We start from the raw sequence: 24,847 nt of genomic DNA, 5'->3' as shown, positions 1-24,847 counted from the left end.
TTAGTGACTTACTATGTTTAGTTCTTTTTGTTATTCTTGTTATTATTTTTTGATCATGCCCTAGTGTCTACAATATATGTCTTTAATTAATCAGTGTCTACTTTCAAATAATATTACAAAATTCCAACTGTATATTCCCAAATACTTCTTTCCATCTGCCCTAAACACACAATGTGGTACTGCAATATTATCAGTAGTCTTTTCTGGGAATCAATTGTAAATGAGTAAAAATGAATGTTTTTGATTCAAATGAATTCTACCATCATCATTCCGTTTCCATTGATATTAGTTTCATTTTATATAAACAAATTCTGACATCTTGTTTTATCCTGAAGAAATTTTTCTTAATTTTTTACAAAGTAGATACGTTGTGATTAATTTCTAAAGTTTCTGTTTTGTCTGAGAACGTTATCACTTCTCTTTCAATTTTGGAAGATATTTCATTTGGCTATAGAATTTTGCTAACATGCAGATGTTTAAATTTTTATTTTTTAACACTTTATAGGGTAATTCTATTGTCTTCTGGCTTTCATGGTTTTTCCAGTCATGGAGTCTGTTATGTTCAGCCCTCTGTCTCACCTTGAATTTTTGTTCGTTTGTATGTAGCCTGCCTCTGTATTTCATGTTATTTTCTCAGGCTGCTTTCAAGAGATCTAATCCTTGGTTCAGCATATGAGGGACAGCATGCAAAATAAGAGCCTAATCAAAATTTTCTGCAATAATTTAAGAGCTAAATCCTTAATCCAGTGAGTTTGAAGGTTCAGTTTTTCTGTATCAATTATTATGCTGACTAATAAAGTCCCCAACCAGACCATAACCTCCATAGAGATCATGTCAGATGTTATTCTCACTATATTACATAATCAGCATCTAGCACACTCTCTGAAACATAGTATTTGCCCAAGAAATATTGGACTGAAAAAATGAAATGGACAAACATCTGTATGCTCTGCTTAAATTATTAATTAAGAATGATGACATTTTAAATCTTAGGCAACAAATGTCATGAAGGAAGTCACTCACAAAAATTGCATACGCCTAATTGAAAAGATATAGTTTCACAACCTATGTAAAACAGCATGTGACCAATTTGTAGGTTTAGCTACTGAAGCATAGGTATAAAATATAATTAAACATATTTTTGTATGTGAAAATATTATTCTAATAAAATGCCCAAATACATGAATATATCTTTAAATGCTGCTCAGTTACTTCTCACAAATGACCAGTTGAAAATAATCTCCAAGGATGCCAAAAGTAATGAAAAGAAAATAAAAAGGAGAACGATAAAGCAAATTGTCCAGGTATATAGCCCACCTTTTATCTGGTCTGTCTTCGTGTTCTGTTAAAGCATATAGAAGCAAAGATCGCATAAAAAGCATGTTGCCTTTTTATAGCATTTAGGAAACAAGTAATGCTGTATGAGCTAGGTTAACTACATTCTGCAGGGTAACTAGTTTAAAAATTTTATTATGGCTCAGTACTATGGTACATTATCTAGACTGTAAGGTAGTTGACCTTCCAAAATATATGTAACATAAGGGAATAATTTTTGTATTATATTTTCATGGTGTATATATTAAACATGTCATGGTAATTAGTCAACAGATTTGTTCTTATTGAAAAATCATATTCAATAGATATGATTCAATATTCAGTACACATATAACATACATTTAATCAAATACAGCTAAGCAGAAGACAGACAATTTAATATACACTAAGTGAGCTTTCTCTTCCAAAGTGAAAAAGTAAGAAATACAAAGTTTGCGTCCTACTTCCAGATATAAAATTAAAGGTAAATAGATTTTTTAATTATATTTTAAACCTCTTTGATAAATTTGAATACTTATTGTGCTTTATGTCATTTATCACATTATTCTTCTATTTTACGGTTTAACTTCACTTCGAGGATATCTTAGGTGTTACAATTACATTGCCAGAAGCTTTTACAAAATATTTCTTAATTAATTAATTAATTAATTAATTAATTTACTGCGATGGGGTCTCACTCTGTTGCCCAGGCGGAGTGCAATGGCACGATCTCGGCTCACTGCAACTTCTGTCTCCTTGGTTCAAACAATTCTCTTGCCTCAGTCTCCTGAGTAGCTGGGATTACAGGCAGCTGCCACCTTGCCTGGTTAATTTTTGTATTTTTAGTAGAGGCAGGGTTTCATCATGTTGGCCAGGCTGGTCTCGAACTCCTGACCTCAGGTAATCTGCCTGCCTCGGTGTCCCAAAGTGCTAGGATTACAGGCATGAGCCCCCGCACCTGGCCTTCCTTAAGTTATTCTTATGAGCAAACAGAACAATCCACATACCAAAAGAAACACAGTTCTCAAATGATGTTATCTGTAATCTAAATGACAGGGCATCCTCATGAAATGCCAATGCATCTGGCAGAAATAGGATGGGTTAGCAGAAAGAGTAGAATAACAGGAAATAAAATGAGATTAGTGATGACTAGCATAATCCTCAAAAACTAAAATTATTACTAACAAATTGTAAGGTCTTCCAAAAGAGAGGATGATAAATTTATTGGGAAAAAAAGATGAAATAATTTGTAAAGAAAATCTTGAGGAACATGGAAAAAGTCTCATTGGTCCCTCCAAACTGGGACGCAAGGACCACAAAACAGACGAATATTGGGATAAATTAAAATGTACGCTAGTGGTATGGACATCAAGAATCTCAGAAATTTATATGGTTCCTGACTTCTGATTTTTTGACTTTAAAATGGTGCCACATTCAGTAGAAACCTTACTTTGATCACCCATACAACCATTCCTTTTTTTTCTTTCACTTGAATATTTTAGTGCATTATTCAAAAAATTACATGAGCTACTGAATACTATTGTAAAATATGCTTTTCATTAGATAATGTTGCCCAACTATAGGCTAATATAAGTGTTTTGAGTACATTTAAGGTAGTCTAGGGTAAGCTATTTTGTTCAGAAGGTTAGGTGTATTAAAAACATTTTCAGCTTCTAATGGGTGTATTGAGATGTAACCAAATCATAAGCTGAAGATCATCTGTATCCAACCAAATAACCTGTAAAGAATATCAAAAGCTCATGTGAGGTATTATCAAAAGAAATCAACCAAAAAATTTAGCAAGGCAGAGCAAATGAGTCAAACAATAAAGATTCCATTTCTGGAAGTGGCAAAATAATCAGAGTCAGACTTCCACTCCTATCTAAAAACCAAAAAACAAGACAAAATAACGCATCAGTTTTAAAGACATTGAACATCAAGCAAGCAAAGAGAGTGATCTCTATGACCTGGGAAACAAAGAAACCATACAGTTCTACTAAGTTACTGCCATGGGAAAATTTCCAGGCTCTGTTTCGGGAAGGGTAACCCTAAGTTGAGCCAAGTTTCTTCCCTGAATTCAAGCTGGTAGGACAAGCAACCAAGACACATAACATTTGCAAGAAAGGTGTGATTTTTCTTGTTATGGTTTATTTTTTATTTGATCTTAAGATCTGTTTGTTGAGGGTAGCCCTAAGTCAAAAATAGCCACTCTCTTGAACAGCTCTCACTGGGAGGAAAGTTGGTTCAGATGGTGGCTGGGATAGGTCAGGTGAGACATGGTGAGGAGGCAATACAACAAATACGTAGAAAGTAGAAGCAGTATTATTAGATGCATATTATTACTACAGCTCCAGAGAGAAGAGGATATTGTGGTTTTCAGCACCAGTGGGAAGTGGGGAGCTGTCTGAGACAAGCCTGCTCAATCAGCAAGTAGGGAGCAGGAAAGACAGACTGAGGGACTTGTGGGTTGAAGCCTTTATTGGGGTCCAGGGTGTTGCCCAAGCAGATTTCCACTTGGAGTTTGGTGGATTTAGAGTAAGTAGGCACAAGTTTCTATGGAGTCACTCTGTGACTGAGAAGTAGTCACTGTAGCAAATCTCCACAGTCCTTGCTGGTGTGAGGGTCAGTAGGGCAAGTCAATTAGGTTGCACATAGCTGTCCCCTAGGGAGTTTGCCACCAGGAGGTGGTTGCATAAGGCAGATATCTGGATCGACCGCATTAAGAAACTGGGAGGAATTTGAGAACTGGAAACTGTATCAGAGTTAACTAAGTCTCGCTTCTAGTATGAGAAAGTTTAACTTATGTTCAAAACAAATGTCAAGGCAGCATAAAAGTAGAGGATCTCACTACAGCAAAGTAAGAGAAGGGAAGAATTTCGAACTACAGAGTCCATCTCCAGTCTTTAGCTGATGAATACATGTATGTGAGGAAATGCCCACCCCAAAGGATTAGAGGGAAAAGTCTTCTGAGATCACACAAGCCTGTAAATAATTCGAGATCCCATCAGCTAGAGCAGAAAACCCCATCACTGAGAAGCATTGGGTTAAGCGCTCAAAAAGATAATGCCTAATAGTTAGGAAGAAGTTAGAACTAGAAGAAAGAATGTTCTGGATCCAGATATCAAAGCACGAAAGCAAATACTGAAAGGATCCCAGTGTTTACAGGTTATCTGACTGCATACAGAACAAACCTCATGAACATTTGTATGTATCCAAAAATGTCAAAAAACAAACAAGGCAAAAGTTACAATAACGGACATTAAATATAAAAACTTTAATGGATATGTGCAGTAATAACTAAAGGGGCAAATACTCTGCATTGAAAGTTACCAGGCATCTAAAGCAGGAAAAAAAATAATAAAGAAAAAATGAAATTAGTCAGAATATAGAAATGATGTAGATGAGATGAGGTAATTAATAAACAAGGACATTGTTAAAGTAAATTAAACGAAGGCCAGGCCTGAGGAATTCCGCAAAAGACAAAGCCAGGCAGGCCTCTTAAGCAACATTAACTTTGCTTGGTTTGCAAACTTAAGCGAAACTGAACTGGAGCTATTTCTTGTAAAAGTCTAGATTAAAGAAAACAATTTAAGCTCAACCAATCAGTAGGGGCTAACAAACTTAAAACTATGTAACTAGAGGACTTCCCAACAAGATAAAACGCATATCTTTGTATTTGCAACTGTATAACTGTAATGAATCAAATATTCTCTTTCCTTTACTACTTGTTCATTCTGTAAAAGCCCTCCCTTTGTGTTAACTCTGTGGAGCTCCTGAACAATTTCTGCTTTAGAGTTGTCAAATTTGTGAATTGTTTTTGCTTAAACACATTAAAACTTCACAGTGCTTCAGTTTACCTTTTGACCCATTGCATGGTTTAACATTAAAACAGTTATTAATATTGTATATATTATGCTCATGAACCTAGAGAAAAAATTGAATTTTTAGTAGCTATGTGGAGATATAAGATATGTAATGTGTAAATATGTTATATATATGAGAGCAGATATAAAAACTACAATGTCTAAGGATGTAAACATTTTAGGATGATCTTAATGGCATATTAGATATTGTAGCTGAAAGACTAGTGAAGTTAAAAATATAGCAATAAAAGTTTTTCGGCTGGGCGCGTGGCTCATGCCTGTAATCCCAGCACTTTGGGAGTCCGAGACAGGCGGATCACGAGGTCAGGAGATCGAGACCATCCTGGCTAAGACAGTGAAACCCCGTCTCTACTAAAATTACAAAAAATTAGCCGGGCGAGGTGGTGGGCGCCTGTAGTCCCAGCTACTCGGGAGGCTGAGGCAGGAGAATGGCGTGAACTCGGAAAGCGGAGCTTGCAGTGAGCTGAGATCCGGCCACTGCACTCCAGGCTGGGCGACAGAGCGAGACTCCATCTCAAAACAAAAAAAAAGTTATGCTTTTTAAACTTTACAATGGAACACATAAAGAAAAAGACAAACAAAAATAACAGTGATCTTTAACAAGATAACTGTCTAAAATATGTTGCATAAAATAAGAGGTGGAGAAAATTTAAGAGTTTAGAAAAATAAAGGCTGAAAAATTTGGCAATTTAATGACAAATACAAGATCAAGAAACTCCAACCTGTCACCCCCAAAACAGACATGTAAAATGTCTACCTTAAGGCATGTGGCAGTGAAATACTTTGAACCTGGTGACAAAGAGAAATTTTTAAAGAAGTCAGAAAAAGACATATTTCGTACAGAAGAAGGAGGAATAGAATTACACTCAATTTTCTGTCCAGAGGAATGCAAACAAAAAGACAACCAACATCTTAAAGTACTGAAAATAAATAATACAAGACAAAACTTAGAATTCTATACTCAGGGAACATATCTTTCAAAAATCAAAGACTTCTTTGGAATATACAATTGGAAAATTTTATCACAAGCAGAACTACATTAAAAGTCTTTAAAGTAGAAGAAAAATGACAACCTAGAGAAATATCCGTCTTTAAAAGAATGAAGAGCATAAGAATTGGTAACTGTGGCTACGTCTAAATACTTGTTTTGCTTATTATATGTCTTACCCCATTTAGTGTTACTATAAGAGAAGACTCCAGGCTGGGTAATTTAGAAAGAAAAGAGATTTGTTTGGCTCACTATTCTGTTGGCTAGAAAGTCCAAGAAGTGTGACACTGGCATCTGCTTCTTGTAAATGTCTATATTAAAGAAATACTAAAGAATGTATATCTATATAAAAATACAGCATATCACAGTATGACAAATGAGATCAAAATTCCATATCAGTAAATACAAATTAGTTTAAGATATTGACTTTTTAAAAGATTTCAGTAGTGAGTGAAGCAGAATCCAGCCCCTCAAGCTGCATACAGAAGACACTTAAAACAATGTGATTCAAAAAGTTTAAACATAAAAGGATAAGCAATGTGTAGCAGACAAATGCAAACAAAAAGAAATGTCATATATTGACATTAAACAAAGTGGAATTTATAAAAATATGATGTTGGACAAACAGGGCATGTGATAGTGAAGCTAACAATAAAAATTAAAATACAAAAATATTAATATCATTGAACTAAAAAAGCAGTAATACTTATTTATTTATTTATTGAGACAGGATCTCACTCTGTTATCCAGGCTGGAGTGCTGTGGCACGATCTCTGCTCACTGCAATCTCTGCCTCCTGGGCTCGAGCGATCCTCTCACCTCGGCCTTCCGAGTAGCTGGGACCATATGCAGGTGCCACCATGCCCAGCTAATGCAGTAATTTTTATAAGACATAAACAGGAGCAAAAGAAAGCAGAAATAAAATAACAAATAACAAACGATTTTAATGCACTTCTCTAGAGAGATAAAGGAAAAGAAAGTGTAGTAAATAGTATAATCAATAATGACAGCCTTTATGAATTAAACTTGATATTTTTATCATACATAGTATCTATTTGATTCAATTTTACATAAAAGATTATAAAAATTAACCAGATACTAGTCCAAATAAAATACCAGTGAATTCTAGAAGTAGAAGTAAATACTAACAGCTTTATTTGCAATAAAAATAGTAATTAATGAAAAATCTTATCGTTTGTGTACTGACATAACCTTCATTTTTTGTGTGTGTTTATGCATGTGCATGCACACACACAAATAGTAAGGGAAATTTTATACACACACAAGTTAAAAGATATGATAAAAAAGATGATACAATTTACAGTAGCAACAAAAATGATTAAAACACCTAGGCATAAGAATAACAAGGTCTAAGGTATATAAAACAAAATACCTAAACAGGATTGTGATGACTAAATCTGGTATAGTAAATATGTTGACTTGAAGCGATGAAAAAATACTACATTCTGGAATAGGAGAACAATATCATGATGAGGCCAATTCTTAAGTTAATGTATTAATCTAAAGCAATCCACATTAAATAAACAATTGTAACTCAATAGCAATAATCATTCAATGAAAAGGCATGGATCTCTAGATACAATTTTTCAATCAAATCTAACAGAATTTCTTAGAAGATTTACAGATTCCACGTATTCAACAAGAAATGCAAATATGAGATTGGTACATCTGAAGAGTCACAGAAAATAATCAAAGGTGAACTGATAATTTCAAATAGATACAGGAACTAAAATATCAAGATTTCCCAGGCAACAGACATGAAAATTTTAACATCCAAGAGTCAAGTTGAAGGTAAATTACTAAAACATATTAACTGCACAAACTTCACAGGTTTATGCTGATACACACATGGAGAACAAAAATATCCAAAAATTTGACTTTTTTTTTTTTTTTTTTTTTGAGACAGAGTCTTGCTGTGTCACCCAGGCTGGAGTACAGTTGTGCAATCTTGGTTCACTGCAACCTCTGCCTTCTGGGTTCAAGCGATTATTCTGCCTCAACCTCCTGAGTAGCTGGGACTACAGGTACGTGCCACCATGCCCGGCTAATTTTTGTATTTTCAGTAAAGACAGGGTTTTGCCATATTGGCCAGGCTGGTCTCGAACTCCTGACCTCGTGATCTGCCAGCCTCGGCCTCCCAAAGTGCTGGGATTACAGGCGTGAAATTTTTTTTTAAGTCAAAACAAAAAGTGTCATGGAAGCTATTGGAAATAAACTGATACAATTTTCCTAGTCTCATGCTGGCAGCTAAAGAAAATGAAAAAGCTTCAGGTCTGTCTTTGCAGCAGAGTAAGTATTTCCTGGATATGAAATAGCCTCAGTAAATAGAAAAATAGTTTAAAGGAAAAGTTTACATAATAATTGTGGAAGGAAGACTGAAAGAAAAATCACAATTCTACAACTCCCAATGAAATAAAAATTTCATGAATCAAGGAAATGAAAATTTCATAGAAAATTAGCAGTGGAGAAATCAGGATCTCAACATCTGGACGTATGGTTCAATTTAATGTCACCAAAAGTGGGGCAGGTGTCACGCTATTGTTAGGTTACGTACGATCCTTTCTGCAGAAGGGGAAGGTGCACAATAATCTGAAGCGACCACTGCACTATTTTCCACATCAATCGAAGTGACATTTTTGTCACAATAAGAAACACTTGGCCGGGCACAGTGGCTCACGCCTGTAATCCCAGCACTTTGGGAGGCCAAGAAGGGCGAATCATGAGGTCAGGAGTTTGAGACCAGCATGGCCAACGTGGTGAAACCCCATCTCTACTAAAAATACAAAAATTAGCTGGGTGTGGTGTCGTGCACCTGTAATCCCAGCTACTCGAGTGGCTGAGGCAGAAAAATCATTTGAACTGGGAGGCAGAGGTTGCAGCGAGCCGAGATCGCACCATTGCAATCCAGCCTGGGCAACAAGAGTGAGACTCCATCTCGGGGGAAAAAAAAAAAAAAAAAAAAACCAACGAAATATTTGAGAGATGAATGAAGAAATTCATCTCATCACCGCTGTCATATTGACACCACCACTGAGGAAAGAAGAGAGGTTCTAAGACTTTTCTTGGGCCCTGTTAGGCCTATGAAGTTGGGCATATGAATTAATTAGCCACTAAGTTTTGTCTTTGTGTTTATCTTTATAGTTATCCTTCTCATTAAATGTTTTGCTCACACAGTTCAACAACCATCACCAATTAGTAACAAAGGAGTCAGTAGATCCTTCATGAACAAATTTAATGAGAAGGAGATCTATTAATCTTCTTTCCTTGAACAAGGGGAGTAAGTTACAAAGGTTCCCTACTTGAGCATACTTGAGTCAGGTTCCTTTGAACCCCCTTCCCTCCTAGGTCTCATCGTTGGCCTGTTGAGTCTAGTTTAGTGAGAATCTCTCCATTTGTGACATCTAATCCATCTCCGTCCCCTCACACTTGATATCTAATCAATTTCTTCTTCTTCCAACCCTTGATGTTTAATCATGTTTCTCTTAGTAATTTTTTCTCTGTCCTTTGGCTCTGCATTTCTACCTCCTTTTGCAGTATTCAGTTAAGCTTAATTCTGTGTTGAGGTCTATCCCTCCTACTACAGCTGCTCAAATTAAATCTCTCTTGCCGTTTTTAACTAGTGTCTGGTGCAATTTATCTTTAACAAGAGATATCCTAAATATTGTGGAGGTATAAATTATAAATGCAAACAAAAAGTGATTCATGAATTCCCAGAAGAAAATGAAACACAAAACAATTAAGATTGCTTATCTCTGAGAAATAAGAATCTAGGTCAAGAGTGTTATAAAGATTTAGATTCAATTCTTATAGATACAGTGGCTGACTATGTCTTTGTGCATGTGTGTGTGTGTGTTAGTGCATTAGTATAATACTGTATAAAATATTTAAAATGTATTTTTCAGAGAGTTTAGAACAATACAAAAAAATTAAAAAGGAACAAGGATAACCTAACAGGGAGATACACACGTTCTGTACAGAAATACATTTATTCTTTTTACCTTCAATTCAAAAGATTCCTCCCCAAGGAAAGTAAAAGTGACTGGTACCATAATTAGAAAATAAACATTTTTGTTATCCTTTCCTTCCCTAGAGGACTAGGTCTCATTTCAAGGAAAACCTACACACCTTTAGGTTTTCACTCAGGGAAGCAGGTGTAAAATCTATTAATATTTCATGAAGACTGAGGAGTGAAAAAACCTGGTTTCTTTCTAGTCTTTAGAAACCTGGGGATATTCTGGAAATGATACATAGGTTTTGGAAATGTCTGTGGACTAGATCAAATCCTGCGACATTGGAGTGAGTCAAGGAGTTGGCATGAATCAGTTGACTTAAATCTTAAAAATCATTAAAAATAGTTGACAAATCAGCATTTAAACTCATTTAAGCTTTCCATGGAATAAAATATCTGTTTCTTACTTTTTACCATAAGTGTCTAGGAAAATTTACAGTTAGTTCTCATTTAGGCAGTTTAACATAAAGCTTCATAATTACTTTGTATGGCATGTTCTTTTCCCACCCATCAAGTATTATAAAATATTTATTACCAAACTGAACCTTGCATTAGTCTGTTTTAGAAAGTAGAGGTATACCAAAAGAAATCCCAACTTTCTCCTAAAAATATCAACATTTTACATTATACTAATATATGTGAAATTGAAAATACATTAGCACTAGAGTGAATTTTAATTTTGATTAATACAGTCACTTCACAGCAAGTAAATACATACTTGTTATGTCTAAATGATTTACATATAAACATCTACATAGTTTATTATCAACATGAAACAGAAATAATTGAAACACTGAATGCCACTTCTAGGACTACTTTTATCTCAATTTTTCTCTTTTCATTAATCTGTGCCCATCCTTAAAATGTCTGTTCTTCCTGTAACCAGTATATTATACCCTAAATTATACCCATTATATGCAATATAGCAATAAGTTGATTACATTTTTCTCCATTATGAGCAATACTGAAAAATCTTTGAGGTAATAATATCTCAATCCTCTAGTTCCTGAGAAGAGGAAATTAAAACAGACAAAAAAAACCTACTAAATTAAAAAATCTAAGTATTTACTAAGTTCTTGATCTTCACTGCCATACTCAGAAATAAGTTTATCATCTTTAATATTTGGAATAACATGTGTACACTGCCAGTTAGTTTAGATGAATAAAGAATGTTTTAAATTAATGAAAATATTTTAATTAAAATTCTGCAGTTGCTTGGCAGTAAGCATATGCCTCTACTGTAATATACTTTAAAAACTCAATATTTAGGCAGGGTGCAGTGGCTCATGCCTGTAATCCCAGCGCTTTGGGAGGCCAAGGTGGGTGGATCATCTGAGGTCAGGAGTTTGAGACTAGCGTGACCAACGTGGAGAAACTCCGTCTCTACTAAAAATACAAAATTAGCCTGGCATGGTGGCACATGCCTGTAACCCCAGCTACTACGGAGGTTGAGGCAGGAGAAGGGCTTGAACCCAGGAGGTGGACTTTGCTGTGAGCTGAGATCGTGCTATTGCACTCCAGCCTGGGCAACAAGAGCGAAATTCCATCTCATGAAAAAAAAAAAAAAAAAAAGCCTCAATATTTATATATTCCGTGTGTGTGTTGGGGGTGGGGGGAATGTTTACTACAGTTTTTAACAATGGAGGAGTATTTTAAGTACAATATATTGATTGGTGGTGAATAAATGCATTGTAGGGTACACTTAGTATTTCTAAGGAGACAAATTAAATTGAAGAGATTAAGCAGTTATTATACAACTCAAGAAAAAAGGGAATACCCCAATATTTGGCAATGTTTGATGCTGTGCTATAATTACAGAGATTTATGACCTGTATTGATCACATTTGGCATGTGATTCTTTTGCTTTCTACTTCAATTTGCCTGTGTAAAACATGTTTACTGAAGACAGAGTAACCTTATCATTTTCCTTCATTTACCAAAATCTGTGACCTTTTATTTGTTGTTTAATGTCCCGATAATTGGTTAAAGTTGATAATTTCAAATGACCTAACTCTATTGTGATTCCACACAAAATAAATAGAAAACCGTAGAGTACACTTACATCCTATTGTTACCCTTTCTTACAATATTTTACTAATTATCTTAATATAGATTAGCAACTCAAAATTTATATTTATCAGTTTATAATAATGATTTCTAAGGTGAAGCATATATTGCAGAATAGATTTGTGTGTAATAAGCAACACGATGTGCTTCTTTTTGACAGAAGAGACATAGTAATCATAAAGTGCTAATAAAAAGAAAAATCCGTATTTATGCTCTTAACCAATGTCTTAATTCAATTTTAGAAGAAAAATATAACTGCAGGCAAAATTTGTTCTTATTTATTAAACTCATTAGGACAATTTGTAGAAGCTTTATTTTTTTTTACAATTCTTTCTATGCTTACGTTAAATTAAAAGGTGTTCTATGGCTACAGGAAAACAACAAAAGAAAGTTTCTCTATAATTCAGAAAATAATAAAGGTTCTCATTCTCACAAAATTGTTGTTCCTAGCTATAAGAATTATATAAATAAAAGGCAAGCAAACATATTATGGAAATATATTTCTCAGAGATAGTGAGTAATTGCATACTTTGAGGATCAGCTAGATCCTATCCACAGTCAGAGAACATTCATCATAGGTGATTTTCAATTGCAACTGGAGAAATTTCTCAAAATGTATAGAATAACAAATAGCTTTATTGATTAGATTTACCTGATTAGCCTTAATATTCATTGCATTTAAGTAAATATATTTATGCTATATATCATTAAAGGTCTTTTTTAAATTTGCTTTAGAAGGAGGTAATATTTATATTTTATTATTGAAATCTCTGAAAAAATTATTTAAAAATGGCTGACACAATTATGATTGCAAGATAATGATTTTTTAAGATTTATTTTTGTTTGTATTTTAAAGTATCATAAATTGGTTAATTCATCTTTTATTTGTTAATAAATATATAAATAGATAATTATTTGCTAATTTGTTTATTTTTGTTATTTTTCTCACTGATTATTGATAGGGTTACACCTGTATAGATTCTTGACCATTTTTACAATTTCTTCTCTGAAGCATTTGTTTGCCTATCAACAATGTATTTGTAATTTAATATCTGTAATTTTTTAAACACTTTAATAACAATAGTGAGTAATTTGCTTAGTTGCTTTGCTGTTATTATCATGGTGCTTATTGCCAATAAATGCAGAGCCATTTATTAGCAAATAATTAGCTGTATACCTCCCATTATTATTTTTAATAAACAATCTCATACTTATACACATGATTATTGCATTATACATTTTAATTAAAATTTATTTTCTCATCACAAAATTATGTTTCATACTAAATAACATTTGACAAATAACATATATATTATGTGTAAATTTAAAGTTTTTATGGAGAAAAGAACAGTTGAAAAATTTATAGTAGAAATTTGTCTAGGATATATAAATATTTCTAACACTTTTACCATGCACATAATATTTAAAGACTCCTTCAGATTCAAGATCCATTTACCAATTTTTAATTGGTCTCATGATTTTGAGAAATAAATTAGATAAACTTGAGTTCCCTTGAAGTAAATCATAAGCGTACTAAATATTTACATATATAATTTGATCATAAAAGCACTATAATCCTAAATAATAATCGCATTCTAAGAGAGTGGAAAGTACAAACCAATCAGATTTTCCCACAAAACCAATGTTTGGCTTATTACAGAAGAATCAGGTTTTAACATTTGTCTTACACTTACCATCCAGCTAAATTAAGTACAAATAACGGTGTTTTTTTATTTTTCTCTTTATTTCTTTATCTTTTTCTTCCTTTCTTCTTTCCTCCTTTCCTCTCTCCCTCCCTCCTTCCCTTCCTTCCTTCTTTCTGCTTCTGAAAAACCAGGGTTTTAGTTTAGGTTCTGCTGCTCACCACACGGAATGCCAATCATTGAGATGGCAAGGATTGCCAGGAAGAAGGCTTTAATTGGGTGCTGCAGCAGAGGAGATGGGAGCTGAGTCTCAAATCCATCTCCTTGACTGAATAAAACTAGGGATTTATATAGCAGGGAAGAAATGGAAAAATGTGTAAGAAAACAGGAACTAGGGAGGAGCAAGGAGGCATCTGGTGTGGTGATCAGGTGAGTTTCAATTCTTTAATACTTTTGGGAGAGGTGTGAAGGTCCTTTTCTGAGGCAGGAGCTCGGATAAAACAAATACAAATATCGAGCTTTAACAGCAGGTGGATTGATTTATATGTTTATCTAAAAACAACTGTCTATGGGACTAATGGGCACATTTTCCCCCTTCCCTCCCTCCCTTCTTTCCTTCCTTCCTTCCTTCCTTTCTTCTATCCTTGTAGAATGATTGACATGAAAAAGAACTAGCATTTGTTTATTATTGTAGTGTTTCTTTGCTTCACAGTAGTTACCCTAGAAATTATCTACTCTGTACACAAATACCCATTAAAATATTTCATAAAATTGCAAATCAGTCACTACTTGAAAACTTCCAGTAATGGCAGAAATATACTTATAAGCTTACCTACTTTAATATTATCTTTTTATGGCTTACAAAGGTTTGGTTGTCTAAGATTTATTGTTTATGTTATTTTCCATAATTATTACATAGAATTCTGCTTGGTGTGAAGTCTGCATATGGTTTCCTTTTCAACAGAAAGAGATAATAAAGCTTACAAAATCAATGTAAATATTAAAAGAGTTCATGATTGTCTAATTGTTAGACAGATTAGCAATTGAGAAAGTAGTGGAGACTAGGCCTACAAAATCTGATTTCATCCTCAATGCTGAGACTGCTGCCAGCTGCTAAGAATACTGCAGACAGACGGCTGGCAACTGCAACCCTTACTGGGATTTGCCCCAGGCCAAAAGGGTCTACCTTCCTGAAGATTAGGCCCAGTGGTATGCTGGATCTAGCTCCTGATGACCAAGAATACTAAGTTCTTAAATATTGAGAAATTTTGCTAACCAGTTGCTAACCTGATGATAGCTTTAAATCAACCATGCAAATCACGGCTATTTTTTTTTCTTTTTGTTCTTTTTGTTTCTGAATATATAGTTTAACAATATACCACTTGGCATAGACCCTGGGCAATGTAGCATGGGAATACTACCTCATTTCAATGCAACTTGAAATAGTCATCTTATCTCGATTGTTCCCAGTGGATCATACAAGTGTTCATTTGCCACCAAGTTTCAGATCATTTTTTTTCATCTGCCTAATCTTGTGTATTTTAAGGACATGCCTCAGTCAGTTTTTTGTATGCATTTTATTCTAAGTGTCTATTTCCCAGGAAACCAATATTTTTGGTAGCAGACTCTAATATGAGAATATGGAGATGCAACTCAGAATGGTTCTCTTAGCCATGAAGAACTCATTATTGATGTTAAGTGGAATTTAGATGACCTTAAAAATAGTGGTGCTGGATCTCTTTCACCAGTTTATTCTTACATATTATAAAAGTCGTATGTATATATATCAGAAAAAGGCTTCAACTTCCCTTCTTATTGTTAATTCATCTTTTAGCCATTTTAATTCTCTTGCTAAACACTTCCATTTTTATTGTAGCTAACATATTTTAAGATTTCAAAAAACCTTTATTATGTGTGCATTTTCTTAGTATTGCCAAATCTATTAGATATAATTTAAATATTTTCCTCTAATTTCTGAATTAGTACTATGTCTACAATATTAGTTGCTCAGTATTTTGTTGGTTCACTTGTACAGCTAATATTTATTTACCTAAATGATAGTCCAGATGCTTCAAATCTACATAAATAAAAAATTGAACATAAATTACTGCATTTTTAAAAGTTAAAACTTTGATGTGATTTATATTTTGATTTCATTCATTCAGTTTGAATGAAACATTAAATTGATTCATTCAGTTAGCTTGATAGGTTTTCTCTCATGTGCAGAATCCAATAAGGCCTTAATTTTTTGGGGAAAGCTGAGTGATGGGTCTAGATAACTTGGGTAGCCTGTTGCTGGTCAGGTTCCCTAGTGTTTGCCTGTGTAGGACCCTGCTGTGCAGCACCCCCACAGTTTTTTCTGTGAATTACTTGGGCTACGTTATGCAAATTATGTTTATCCAACCCTATTAGCTTTCAGCACTCAAGAATCCTTTACGTTCTTTTGGTTAGTAGTTATACACTTCCCATTTAACACAATTTTATTAAGTTATTCACAGGCATCACAATTAGTAATACACACACATCATCCCTGTTCATGCTGAAACCCTGATCTTAATGTTTTTGAAATTTGGGACAGGCAAGAGTTATTTTCAGAAAGATAATAATTTTCTATAATACAAGCTATGTATGAAACTGATGGTAATGAAATTATGGAAGTGGGTATTTCTGAAACATATAATAGACTATCACAATTTTGTGTTACCTACCCACTTAATATTTATTTAATGTACTGTGCAGCATAAATGATGTTAACTGATTGAATAAAGAGTTGTCATGTAAAAACAACTAAACATAATATGTTACTCAAATAACAATAATGTAACAAATTTGGATCTTTAATTAGCAGGGATTTATAGATATAGATATAAATATGCAACTTTTTGTATAATTATATAAATATATGCATAAAATTGAATGTATAAGCAAAGTATATCTTAATCATAAAGTTTGGGCTTCAAATTTATATGCAATATGTATATTTTTAAAATCTTATATATAAAACAGATGACTATATATTAGGGTAGAATCAATATAAATGAGAATAAAAATGTTATGCATTAATGAAGGTATTATTGATTTCCAGGGAGAACACTAAGAGTAAACTATATGTAAAATATACTATTTACAAGTGACTTCTATAAGAAAATGGAAACTACATTATTATATTGATAATGTAATAACTTGAAACAAAAATTCTGCTTCTTCTTACTAAATACTAATACTTTTACTACTATCACTACTAAACTGTCTTCATATCTGTCTCTACCAAAAATAGAAAACGATGCAGAAAATTTCTACATACTTAAAAAGAGTGAAATTTTAGAACACCTTAAAACATCTTCTTCTGGGCCTGTGAAGTATATATCTCAATTTGGACAGTCTGATCAGTTATTCCAGGTAACAGAAATGCTATTTGACGTGTTACAGCATTACTGTGGGATCCATAAAAGCTAAAACACTTAATGCAGCTTTCCAAATTGCCTAAATGTTATCCAACTCAAGCACTTGATTTAAAAAAAAAAAGATTGGCTGCAGTTTTGTTGTTGAGTTTGCTCCAAAAATCTTTGAGATATTATAGATCAATGCACATTTTCAGCTGACATCAATATTTTCATAAAAGGAAGAAAATAAGGTATTCATAGATTTTGCTCTTGGAGGAATTGGGATAAAATCTCACATTTGATGTAAGTCCAATGACATGACATCAGCTATTTGCCCTACCAATTATATAGCTTAGGCAATGGTTTGGCTCAATATCTTTTAAAAAAATTATTAATTCAACTAAACAACTTTAAAGACCTCTACAATTAAAATAGTGTAACTGAGATGATCATCATCTATTCTAGCATATTACACCAAAATAATATAGTTCCTGTGAAAATTATTGTATTTGAAGAGTAACTCAATATTCACTTGGCTTGGTTAATTGTGTTGATGTATATATTAAATTCATTTTTACTTGAATGGTATAGTAGGATGCTACCCGTCCTAGAACTTCATGTATATTTTGTATAAAGATTAATATTCTGTGAATGTTGTTCTATTGTAGGATTTTTAAATTGTTTCGGTGCTTTTTTCCCACTAATATACATTTATGACCTAAGCAACTCACTCAAGAGTCAGAATGGCTTCACATATAACGAAAACATAACAAATTCACTTGAGAGGATCCTTGCCTGGGCTTCTCATGCACACACTTAAAAAAAAAAAAATTCCAAAGCATTCACAGGATCCTCTCCATTTGATCACCAGTTTTCCTAGTATTTATAAGAGTGAAAGTGTGGAGTTATTGTAAATTTGCATTTTTTAAGTATTGGCAGATATAGAATAGTGTCCTTGCAAAAGTGTTATCTTTCCTAAATCTATCTGCCTTTTGTACAAATCCAAAATGCTTTCAATATTAAAACAACACAAAATGTTTTCATATGTGCCATGACAAGACTCCCCCATTGTATATTATACCTCTTTTTCAATATTGTTTTGAGCATTTTCCCATAATTACTTTTCCAGGGGAGATATAGTATAATTTTCCCAGAATATTTGATAGTTTCGCTTGTTTTATGAATTATTTGAGGAAAATAAGCTTAGTTTATATGAGTTTTACCCAAAGTCATCTACCAAACATGTGGCTTTTTAATTATCTAGTACACATTTCTTTTTTTTTTTTTACTTGTTATTAATACTTTTAGTTTTTTAGTTTTCCTTATTTCCATTCTTATATATTACTTCCTTTTTATCTAAATTACGTATTTTGTTTTTAATAATTTGAATTGGCATCTTCTTCATCTCTTTCCATTTTCTTTCTCTTGTAATGAGGAACATGTTTGAGCTCATGTGCTTTTTTCTCTTCAGTATAAATTAGGCAATGTCCCATAGGTACACTATCTTCTTGATAAGAAATGTGCTTGTGACATCAATCCTACTTATGATTTGGAGGTCCTAAAGTAGAGATAATATTTAAAAGATCAGTATTTATGATCAAAGGATGGTTTTTCCAAATGTTAAGATTGCATATGCAAGGCCACCGAGACAGTGACACCCGTATCTTGATCATGAAGTTTCAGGAATTCTGTGTCTCAAAATATTTCTCCTTTAAAGGACTGCAAGATAAAGAGTAGGTTCAGAAGAGAGCCATGTTTTACTAAAGAACAGATGACCTAAAGTATGTTTGTGAATCACCTGAAAACATAGTCTAATTTTGTGTAAGATAGAATTGTCTTACAGATGGACTGGTATAGCTCTGTGTTTGTCTCCAGACATCTAGAAGTCTGGTAATGACACTTGGCCAGGATATATATCATGGACATCATAGTTGATAATATTTTGTTTAAAGCCTGAAGTCTGAACACAACTGAGTATAGCTTGTTAACTTTTTGAGGGATGTATGGATTAAAATTAATGGCTCGGCCGGGCGCAGTGGCTCACGCCTGTAATCCCAGCACTTTGGGAGGCCGAGACGGGCGGATCACGAGGTCAGGAGATCGAGACCATCCTGGCTAACACGGTGAAACCCCGTCTCTACTAAAAAATACAAAAAACTAGCCGGGCGAGGTGGCAGGCGCCTATAGTCCCAGCTACTCGGGAGGCTGAGGCAGGAGAATGGCGTGAACCTGGGAGGCGGAGCTTGCAGTGAGCCGAGATCCGGCCACTGCACTCCAGCCTGGGTGACAGAGCGAGACTCCGTCTCAAAAAAAAAAAAAAAAAAAAAAAAAAAAATTAATGGCTCGTTCCTGGTTTAACCCACTATGCAGTCTAGTTCAACTATATGGCCAGTGCAAACCTCAAAAACACTTCTGTAAAGTTTGTCGGAAATTAACTCAGAGCTGAAGTATACTCCATGCAGCTGAGAAAACATTAGAGAGCTGCTACTGAATTGCTCTCGTGTTCTCATTGTTAGCTTTCATTTTCATTTTCCTGTTGTACCATATTCTTCAACTTTATAGGAGCCTCAAATAAGAATACCGTGAGCAATTGTGTGAGTTCTTTTCATTATGTGACTCTGTAAGTGATTCAAGTATATTAATCAAGAACAGCTGAAATAATTTTTTTGTCACAAGAGAGAAATCCAAGTCTTTGTAGGAATAGGAATTTCTGCCCCCACCCCCTAAAAGAATTCTTATTCTTATATTCTGGTCATCTAAATTTTACATGTGATTTTTTTCAATATGATAAAAAAATTAATAACAGTCCCATGATTGAATTTTCTCAATTCTTTAATATTATGCCACACACTAATAACTATTAAAGTGTTTAACATCAAGGAAATTCTGATAGCTGCAACCCATACCAAATTTCACAGATTTGCTACTCGAATTTCCAAATAAAGAATGTTTCTATGATAACCTCCACTACATAAAATAATTAGGGGAGTCTAATTTTCTATATTTCATTATAAAATATGAATAGATCTATGCTTTATTTTCAAAATGAAAAATTATATTTTGATATTAAATATAAGATTTTAAACCATACATACTACCTCTCACTTTTACATGCTCCTTTAAGGAAGCTTACCCATCACCATCCATCACCACTCACCCACATCACTATCATAACAAATTAAATACCTTTGGAGTCCTGAATAAACTAGACCTCAGTCTATCACAGCTGAGTACCTTTCTGCCTTCAACTTCAAATCCTTGCACATAGCAGCTTATGTGGATTCATTTCTTCTTCTAGGTGCAGTACTATGTAACAAATGCAATTCAGAATTCCTATTTTTTAGAATTTATATAATCAAACATTGTTACTCTTTACATGTGTGTATTCATGTGTGTTGGTTGTGTCTATGTCAAATTTTATATATGCAATTAATAATTTTATAAGAGCTTTACATTAATTATTTTTGTGTTTCCTAATCACCCTATGAGTCAACATTAAGATAAGGAAAGTAAGGCCTGCAATACTTAGATCTCAATTTCTGGGTTTCATTAACAGAAATAAGCTGATTGGTACTTTAGATCCAGCTCTGTCAGACTCAACCATGTGTGTATCTAAAACTCATGTTATCACTTTGATTTGACATCAAGTTATGCCATTTTTTCTGGGATGTAAGGCTAACATTTAAAATACTACTGTCCAAGATACAGTATATTCTTTATTACAATCCCAAAAAAAAATCAATTAAAATGCTTAGGCCAAATTGATATACATCCTACACAATTATAAACAGGGGAACATTTGTTACCGGTCAGGATATAGAAAGCAGCATGAGATCGCCAATCTTATGCTAATTAAAAACAAAATTTTCAAAAGCCAGAAAAGCTACAAAATAGCAGGTTTGAAAACCTATTTGAAAGCTGAAAAACAAATAAATCGTAATGAACTAAATGCCAGGATAAGAAAAACCCTCTCCACAGAAAATATTTGAATTGCATTTGTCTTTACATGGTGAGATGGTGGGATGAAAATGAGTCCCTTATACAGATGACAGAAAGGAGAAACCAGCCAGATTTCATTGAATTTCTCATGCCAGTGAAAGAGGAGGTTGAGGTTCTCGCAGATCACCACTGAATTTCCCAGGTAAGTATTCCAAAGGCATTCAACAGAAGAGTCAGCTGAGAGAGAACCTGGAGAAACCACTGAAAGGATGCTGGGGTCTCAGCTGCCAAATGCAAAAGACAAGAGAGCTCAGAGGAATGTGTGCCAGTGCCTCAGGATTTCCAGCTTCTAAAAGCAGGGGTCAGCCAGGGTAATAAGGTAATGACAGTGTATAGCACAGCCCCTACTGATGGTAAATATATGAATGCAATTAAGTAAATTTGTAGCATAGCTAGAAAGTAAATGGAACACAGAAGTGTGATGAAAAAGGGAAATGAATTATTTTGTCATATGTTCTGATGCACTAAAAATGTATTTTGAAATACCGATAGCTTTATTTTCCAGTAGAAATATAATACAAGCCAGAAAGGCAAGTCAGATATGCAATTTTAAATCTAAGTCCACATTTTAACAATAAGTAAAAAAAGTTAAAATTGCAATAATATTTTATTATTGCAATAATATTTTATTAAAATGCAATAATATTTTGCATTATATTTATTTGCAATATTTATTTGCAATAAATTGCAATAATATTTTATTAAAATGCATATTTAATATATTATAGGAAATATATTCAAATTTTCATTTAAATATGTGGCTGATGTAAAAATTAGACTTTTAATACTAAATCTTTGAAATCTGCTCTGCTTTTTACATTTGGAGAAAATCTTGATTTAGTCAGTCACATTTTAAGTCCTCAAGAGCTAAAGTACCTTGTGGTTACCGTATTGGAAAGAACATTCTTAGAGAAAAAAAATAACTCAAAATGTCAAGAGATAAAACTAAATTTTAAATAATACATACTTAAATATTCTTATTTGTGCAATGAAAGTAATAATGGTGATTTACCTCAAGTAATTTTTACAAATATTATATGAATAAATTACATGTACACTAATTATTGTCTGGCAAATGTAAGTGATATAACTTATAATGTAAGTTAATATTAACATTAGCTCTGTTAAGATGTTTAAATATGACTTAAACACAATAATAAAAGTGCTCACTGTAGTACATAGGCTGTTAATGAGCACCAGTACTCCACACCTTAAAAGTGAAAAAACTACAATCATCACTCGGTATTTATATATACTACATTTAGTACTGAAACTATATATCCCGTATTTTTTGATCTTATAACTGAGGCAGCTGCTAAGTGAAAAACAAGCAGGTAGTGTAGACAGTGTGGATTCCCTTTTGCAGAGTGAGATTTCATCACTCTGCTCAGAATGTCACACAATTTAAAACCTAGAAATTTTTTATATCTGATAATTTTCATTTAATATTTTGGAGCTGCAGTTGACCATGAGTAGCTAAAACCACAGAAATCAAAATGTGGATAAGGAGGAACTACTATACATACATAGCTATGAAAAAGTCTAATTTATAGATTAGGTACAGTTAGAAATTAACAATATCTAATAATAAAATAGAACAATTCTAACAATATCCTGCAGTAAAAGTTACATGGATATGATATCACTCTCTCTCTGTTTCTCTCTCAAAATGTCTTATTCTAGTGACCTCACCCTTCACATTGACTATTCGTAAGTGAAACCACAGAAAACGAAACCATGGATGGGGAGAACTACTATGTGATCACTTACGTAGTTTTATTTGCTATATAGATCTGAATTCATAGAAAGGATGCCTGAGCAGGTAACATACATTTCCCATTCACTTATATGCATACGTATTATTTTAAATAAATACCTTATTTCAATCTATTTATTAATTTATATAGTTGTGTTAGTGTAATGACTTTAAAAATCTGCCCAAAGGAGCAATGGCTTCATAAACTGACTTTAAGTCTATTCTGGTTTACTGGGGTCAGGATAATAGTGTGTAGCTAAGGTCATTTTTGTAATGCATTTCCACTTCGGATACTTGGATTTTCTCAAGTAACAGTTAATGTCATTGTGTTTTCTCTGTTTTCAAAGTGCTGCAATCTGTAATGTTGGAAAATTATGCTAGTAAGTTGGGAACATAGAGAACCCTGAGACAGCTTAGTCTATAGTAAGCAGAAGGCCTTAGGAATACTTTGTGGAAGTACTACTTGAATAGAGGAAAAAGGAACATCCTGATAATGCTTTAAGTGAAAAATGAGTATTATGTAAGAGGACAGATTAATGGGGTAGCAAAGAAAGAAAAGTAGGAAAGATAAATTAGGAAGTAATGGGTAAAATATAAATAATCAAAAATGACTGAGGCTTTGAAGTCCTTTAGAAATAATGCATACAAACTGAACACAAATTATCTTTGCAATCTTTAACACCACCATGCTCCCCCACACATAAATATACCTAAGAAATATTTTGTTTGAAAAATCTTCAACTCCATATGTGTTGGCTAAAGAAAGGAGGCAGTTACTTATAAGTACTCAATAAGTGAGTTGATAGTTTGCAGATTATTTGACAACAGAATTGTAACTGGGTATTTTTTTGAAGGTAGATAATCTCTTCATTATAAAATGATGATTGACAGTTAAAATACCTGCTTGTTTATCTTTTTAAAGTCTTTCTTTCTCAAGTAAATAGATTACTTCACTATACATTAATTCAATTACTAATGCATCAACAATTTTACAAATTTTTAAATAATTATAATTTTTATTTTATTTTATTATATTTTAAATTTGCTAAACTTCTAACTTCAGGGTTTTTTTTTGCATCAAATAGAACAGATTCAGAACAGGTAATTTTTGTACCTGTTATATAAGATTTTCAAAAAATACTGGTTTGGTTTTTCATACAGTTTTTAATATGGTAAACATAAAACTTCAAGAACATGCATATATATCATGATTTCCAATTTAAACGCAGCAATATATGATGATATATGTCACAAAAAGCTATCTGAAGTATTTAAATTTAAATATTATATTTTAAAGGGACAGAAATTTTTTAAACATTGCTCTAATAGCATTCAACTACTGTTGAAGGAAAAGCTGTAAGGTACTCCAATAAGAGTTTACATTTTATAACACAGAGAGGCCAGTTTGAAGGTCAACCAAGAGTCTATCATTTGCATCGCCTCTTCTGGGAGATTGAATCCAAACATGCAAATATAAACTTGGTATCTAAAGAAACAAATATTAGATGTTTTGTTTTTTGTTCTATTACTATTAAGCACAACATTAGATGTACTCATCGTTATCGTTAAGGTATTATAATCACTAGACATGTCACAGAATTAATACTACATTATTTAATATGGTTTAAAAATAATAAAAACTCACTGAAAAATGTAATACTGTATAATGCCAAAACATTCTCACTGTAATAAATAATCCTCTTTGCATTCCATTTATCATGAGCTTTTAATTGTAGTTAAAAATAATTAAGAGGGAAAAAACTTATCAGATGTTTTTCTTCAT

The sequence above is a fragment of the Macaca mulatta genome, chromosome 17, assembly GCF_049350105.2.
Source record: "Macaca mulatta isolate MMU2019108-1 chromosome 17, T2T-MMU8v2.0, whole genome shotgun sequence".
Taxonomy (NCBI): domain Eukaryota; kingdom Metazoa; phylum Chordata; class Mammalia; order Primates; family Cercopithecidae; genus Macaca; species Macaca mulatta.
Note: the sequence above shows the minus strand (reverse complement) of the source record.